General features: G+C 40.7%; 1 protein-coding gene across 2 annotated transcripts in view; it reads left to right on the top strand.

Annotated features, from left to right (window-relative positions):
- The first annotated feature begins 1,128 nt into the window (after positions 1 to 1,128).
- ppp2r3a (protein phosphatase 2, regulatory subunit B'', alpha) overlaps positions 1,129 to 6,790 on the top strand; it is a 60,455-nt gene continuing 54,793 nt past the window's right edge. Inside the window, exon 1 of one of the 2 annotated variants that reach the window (XM_042388856.1) lies at positions 1,129 to 1,212. The gene's annotated coding sequence lies outside the window, so the exon portion shown is untranslated. Of the gene's footprint in view, positions 1,213 to 1,447; positions 1,564 to 6,790 lie in introns of those variants that run through there. The other variant, XM_042388857.1, reaches the window with a different exon arrangement.

Below are 6,790 nucleotides of genomic sequence, written 5' to 3'. Positions count from 1 at the left end.
GAGCTGAAACAATTAGTCAGTTGATCAATTAAGACAAAAACATATTGCGCAACAATTTTGATATGTTTAAGTAATTTATAAAGCAAAATTATCCCTTCAGCATCTCAAAGGTGAGTATTTGCTGACTTTCTTGGTCTGATAGTTAATTGATTATTTTTGGGGTTTGGACTGTTGGACTGTTAATCAGACTAAACAAACAATTTGAAAACATCCTCTTTGGCATTTTTTGCTATTCTCTGGCATTTCATAGACCAAACGATGAATCGATTAATCACAAAAATAACCAGATTAATGAGTAATGAAATGAAAATAATGGTTACTTGCATCCTTGATTTATGGAAAAATCACATTTTATGAACTTATATGTTTTGTACGTAGGCTAAAATCTTGTGGTATAAGCTACCCATCAGCTAAAAGTGCTAGAGAATAGAACAGTGGTTCTCAAAGTGGGGTCTGGGGGCCCCACAGGGGTCCTTGAGGGGGTTCCAGGGGGTCCACAGCAAAAAGGGGAATCATTTATTTCCACTATAATTCCATCCATAAGTAACACAATAACAGTATGTATGACTATTTTGGTCATGGTTTCATACACTTACTGTATTAAAACATCTAAAAGCAAAAATCTTATCAAATGGGGGTCCGTGGTATAGTTTGTGTCAGTTTAGGGGTCCTTGACGTGAAAAAGTTTGAGAATCACTGCCGTAGAAGTATAAAGTTAGACAAACTGAAACACTGGGTAGTACCAGTGCCTCAAAATGACATGCTACAAAAAACCCTCCAGCACAAATATACTAAAGTAAACATACTTGTTACTTTTCACTTCTAGCAGCGATATACACAACAGTAATGAGCCGTGAACCTAAAAACTGGCCGGCCTGTCATTCTCATCGAGCCCCCGCCCCGCCGGTCTGTTAACGGGAACTCCCCCTAAGTTCCCCGGTTCTCCTCTCTCTGCTCATTCTCCCCATGAACTGTCACACTACACACTCACACACATACACACACACACACACACACGCACACTCACACACACATATTCCCCACACATACACACACGGAGTCGCTGCATGTAAGAGCACACGTCCGTACTCTCTCTGCTGTTCCCAGGTTACCGAAAAGCGGCTGTTTGATTTCGCAGTCTGCGGCGAGCCTCGTCGTGACAGAGTTTGGAAACGGCTGAAGGAGCTGTGGAAGAGGAGGGGAGAGAAAAAGGTAGGAGATGGTGTCAGAACCAGTGTTTTCTCCTCTCTCTGTTTAGAAACTTTACCGTGTGTTTACCGTCTCCTCCGCTCTCCAGTGCATTGTAGGGATATTAGGTCTGTACCGTCAGCTGCAGTGTTTCTGATAACTAGGGCGTGTTTATTGAAGTATTTCTCTTTGCGCGCGCGTATTTGGTGCGTGTGTGTGCGTGCGTATGTGTGTGTATGCGCGCGTGCTCTTTCCATAGCATTAGGGGGGGATTCTCCTGTTGTGTGTCAAAGGAAGTTTGGAGATTGGACGCTCAGATAGTAACGGATCATTGAAGGCGGCGACCTGCCCACTGCAACAAAATAGCCTTAACATGTAAGTGAAATCAGATTTTTTAAATAAGATGGTCTCGAAGTATGCTCAGGTAAGCTCATTTTGTTTCCAGCGCCAATCAACTTAAGTTATTAAATGCCATCTCTTAAATTCTAGCCTTATCTGTTGTTGCCTGTAGAGTCAAGATACAGACTGGTGTTGCAAAAGTCTAAGTGGAAGCGAAATTTGGTAGGATACTAAGAAAAAAAAGGCATTTTTTCATTCTTTTTTTGAAATAGAGATGTAATTTTTGGAGAGTATAAAACTATTATTGGCATATAAGTGTTGTTAAAATATACATTTTTGCAGTGCATCTTGGTGGAATTGGAAAACCTTTATATCCTATTAAGCAGTGTAAGATATCGCTATTGGATATTGGACTTCAAAGCTCAGTTTAGCTGCCAGTGATTAAGGTGTATCTGGTCGTTCGTGCATACATGTGGTTGCTTTCGCTGCTGTGTGTCTCCTTGTGCATATATGTTACATGTTCTTCCATCATGTGTTTGTTTCTGTGTGTATGTGCATATATGCATATGTGCATATGTGCATATGTGTGTACCCGGGTGGTGATATCCTGTCAGATCCTGTGAGGTGGGGGTCAGTCACAGGGTCTCCCCTCTGGAATTTTCCTAGAATAGATGTGACACACACAAACACACACACACACACACACACACACACACACAGGCGCGCACACACACATCTTCAGTCAGCTAAATATCTTTTAATGATGACCCATAATTACCTCGGTACTTTGATTTCATACTGTGCAAAGCTGCATAGAGTATTACCCTGAAATCCACTTGAATTCAAAGCTCCACAAATAGCACAACTATAGCAACTGTGACGCTTGTGCTCTCAAGTTAGAACGTGTTTTCCTCCTTGATGCTGACACTAGTATAAGTCTCCTTTACATGCATCTGTTTCATCATTTTTTTTCCCAGTAGTCTAGTTAAGTATGTTTGTGTAAATCTGTGTTTACCTTCGTCCGTTTATCAGATTGCTGATTCACTCTATTGTCGAACAGCTCAGGTGTCCTTGAGTCACTGCACCTCACCTTTTTTGTTATTCTGCGCTTTTCCTTTGGGTCACACAGCGCCACAAGAAATGCAAATAGGGATGGCTTGTTTCAGGTCTCTTTGACAGACAAACCGGTCTTTCTATCTCTTTTTCTACTCTTATAGACAGCGGAGAGTTACAGGAATGAATCAGAAAGTCAGAGAAGAGGAACTAAACCAATGGTCTCTGGCTGCTCCCTGGCCTGTTCAGTGGATGCCTCTGTAAAGATGATGGATGCTTGAAAATGTGTGTGTGTGTGTGTGTGTGTCGGTTGGTGTGTGTGTCAGAGAAGGAGTGAGAGGATCTTGTCTGCTGTAACTCGAGCCTGGCTGGACACACTGACTCTTGGAAGGCCACAAAGACCGCTCTGCCTGAACTGTGGGGAATGTGGAAGTTTTTGCGTGTGTGTGTGTGTGTGTCACATCATTATCCCATCACCAACCATAGATTGTCTTCACACACACATAAACACACTCATGCACATATAGATGCCAACACCAACATTTTAATCATGAAAACAATCAATGACAGACCAAGTGCTGAAACGATTGGTGAATTCATAGATAAATTGATTGACAGAACAATTTGTATGCATTAAACAATCAGTGGAAGGTTTATTTATAAGGCAAAAAGGCCAAATATCTTCTGGTCTCTGCTTCTCAAATATGAAAATTTGCTGCTTTCCCCAATTTTGTATAATTGTAAATTGGATATCTTTGCGTTTTGGACTATTGGTTGGAAGATATTTTAAACAGTAAAAGGTTCATTGATTAATTCTGTGACATCTGTCCAAAAACAAGCATGCTACATTAGCAGATCCCACAGTTGTGTGTGTGTGTGTGTGTTTTTCCACCAACTTCTCCTCAATTTGAACTGATGTTTTTTTTTTGTAAAAGAGAAAGAGAAAGCATTTGAAGGTTTGAATTTGTATGTTTGGAAAAATACAAACAAAACGTGTGTGTTTCACTCCTCCTTATGGATGCGCTGAACCAGAAGAATACATTAGTGGTATGAAACATGATGTAACTAGCTCGGGGGGTCTAGGCATCTATTCTGTGTGTAAACTTATCCATGAGTTTCAATCCACAGGGGGAAAATTAGTAAATTCACACTTAGGGAGAGAGAGACAGGCCACACAGTTTGCATCTTTCCTCTAATGCTCAGCGGTAGTTGTGATTTTCCTCTTATATCAAAGGATTTCAGTTGCTCATCATTTTATCTGAGCTAGAGGAGTTGTCATCCTTTACACAGATTTGATGGTATATCAAAAGATGCTGTCTTTTTCTATCATTATCCTTGTTAAAATGTTCGTTGATAACAATTTCATCCACTCTAAATGACAGAATATTTTAAGAACTGCAGCCCATGTCTCCTGCATTTACCCCAATGCTCTTCCTGTCACAGACTGTATTTCTCCTCTTCTTCCCCATTTCCTTTCATCTACACATTGCGGAGGAGGCTGCTGTATGTGTTTTAACTTCCGGATAAGTTGACTGATCAGCTACTTTGTCTGTTGCTTCCCAGCTAGCATAGATGGTTAGTGGGTGGATTGGTGGGCGGATGGACGACAGAGTCTGCGTCCGTTTTGGAAGTGTGTTTATATGAGCCACGGTTTCTCGCAGTCCCTCACAGATGTGCGTCTTTTCACAGGTGCTTGTTGTTCCCAAGCTTTGCGTGTACAACTTTCATAAGATGTGCATGTGTGTCTATGGGTGTGCATTCATGTGTGATATTAATCTGGGTTTTATCCATTTCTCACATAGGTGAGAAAGAACAGTAAGTGCCTAGCAACAATATCCCATTGGGATACATTGGGAGTGTCCTGATGTAATGGAGTAATGACCGGTTGTGGTGGTTTAGTGCAGACAGATGTAGGCTGGATCAGCGGGCTGAGTCACAGACTGCATACTCACAACGTCCTGTTTCATTTCTGTTCATGTCAGTTCTATTCATATCTGTTTTTGGCATTAAATTCATACGCTCTTGTTACCAAAGTGAAAGCAAAAAATAACAGATTATTTTTAAATTTAGATCCATCATGGCAGTGTAACAAAGGCAAAGAAGACAAATGTGTAATGTGTAACTGAACAAAAATGTTCAGTTATGTGATGTTTGATTATAAAATCAGTCAGGATATGGCACAAGAACCTATGATGTCTTTGTTTATTTATGTTGTTATGTAATGTAATTGACTACTCTCATTGGTACAGGTTCTAAATTTAAAAAAAGCTTATTGTTATCATGATAAAAGTGCATAATTTTGCAGTTCCATCAAATCCCCAAATGTATCCAAGCTCACTGTTTATTTTTTGAAACTCAAGTTTCTAATTTTGGGAATTCAACACAGGAAGGTGTAGAGCGGAGTGAGCGGAAACGGAGTTGCTCAAAATTACAGGGGCACTTTCTTCTACTACTCTATGACTCTACTTTTATAGGATTGCTGCTATCTTCTGAAGCTCCGGGGGCAGTTTTTTATAGTCTGAGAAAACAAACCTGATGATGTTATTTGGGATTATCTCAGCTTGGAGACTGGAAATTTTTCATATCACAAACTGGGAGTGTGGAGTCTGAAAGACCTGGGCGTTTCCCAGGTAAGATAGATCTAACAAAAGATACTTTTTAGTTGCATTCGTACAACTAATGTGAAGCACTTTGTAAATGTTGTTTTGAGAAGTGCTATATAAATAAGTCTTTCAGCTTTTTTTGAGCTTGGCCCCCAGGGACTAAAATTCAGGAAAAAAATCTCAGATTTTGCTGTTTTAAGTTCCCCAACTTTGCATTTCTGCAAAGAAAGAAACTTGTCTATCTATAGAAAGACAAGCCTGACAGTGAAAGTTGCACCAATAGTAAACAACACTTTTTAAAAGTTTCCTAAACAAGGAATGAGAAATGCAACAAAAAACATCTCTTATTAATGAAATTCACCATAGCTGAATATTTGTGAATGCTACACACGCACAGACATGCAGGACAGTATACAATAGCTGCTACCACAAGTGCCTGCATTAACACAGCGTTATGTAATAGCAAAGTAACAGAGGTGGTATCCTTGATCTTAAACGGATACACACACACCTTCGGTTAAGTCAGGACAACTCCCAGATACTGTGTTTAACACTGTCTGACAGCTACTGTGTGCAAGTGTGTGTGAATGAGACTTTTGTATATGGGTTTAAGGTGACGGGGGTTACTAAAGGACAAACAGAGATGCACAAAAAGAGAAGCCAAATCCAATAAAATTCAACATTTTTATTAAGTTTAATTTTTGGCTTCCTTTCATGTGTAATTATGAATTACATCATACCCACACCCTAACTCTATTTGTGTGCGTCTGGCTATTTGTCTGGATGTGTGCATGCTGGTGTATGGGAGTGGTGTGTTTGTAGGCTGTGTACCAGGCCATTGACTGCTGTAGGACTTCTCAAATTTATACTTTCTAATTGATTCATGGTGTGATTTATGTAGCACCCACATGTGCTTGCCTGCCCTTAGTTGTGCAACACACAAGCAAGCACACACTCCCGCATGTGCACACACACACACACACATACACACACATACAAGAGTAGCTCAGAGTTACTCATCACTGCAGCACAAGGCACTATTGTATTTAGTATATGGCACTTTTAGTGACAGAGTCATTCACATTTCCCAGCAGCATATGTGTGTGAGTGTGTATGTGTGGGTGGTCGTCTCGTATTCCATGTAACACTGCCGGCTGCTAAAAATGAAGACGTGACAGGGAAAGTGTGAGTATGATACTCACGATCAGTGTGTGTTTGGGGAAGTTGGGTGGGGGGGGGGGGGGGGGGGGGGGGCAGACATTCCTCAAACATACATTCCTCACTTGGTTTTACCATTAAGAGCACTTGTCCAGTTAAAATAGTTTTTCCAACTTTTTATATACACCCGTACTGTATCAAAAATTCCATTTCGCAATAGAGAGAGGTATGTGAGTTCATACAACATCAACCGGGGGATACAGCGAGCTGCCTTGAACCGTGTTTTGTTTTTGGGAGGCAGACAGTCTCCCACCTTTTCGTGTTTTCTCTGCATTCAAAGAGAGAAAGGGAGAGTGACTGTGAGGAGTCATGAAAGGGAAATTCAAAGATAGGGAAAGTGCGGAGATACTTCAAAGTTCTGTTGAAAGCAGTTCACCTGTTGTTTTCGC

This window comes from Thunnus maccoyii, chromosome 16 (assembly GCF_910596095.1).
Source record: "Thunnus maccoyii chromosome 16, fThuMac1.1, whole genome shotgun sequence".
Classification (NCBI taxonomy): Eukaryota; Metazoa; Chordata; class Actinopteri; order Scombriformes; family Scombridae; genus Thunnus; species Thunnus maccoyii.
The sequence above is the reverse complement of the archived record's forward strand: the minus strand, read 5'-3'. Positions and strand labels throughout refer to the sequence as shown.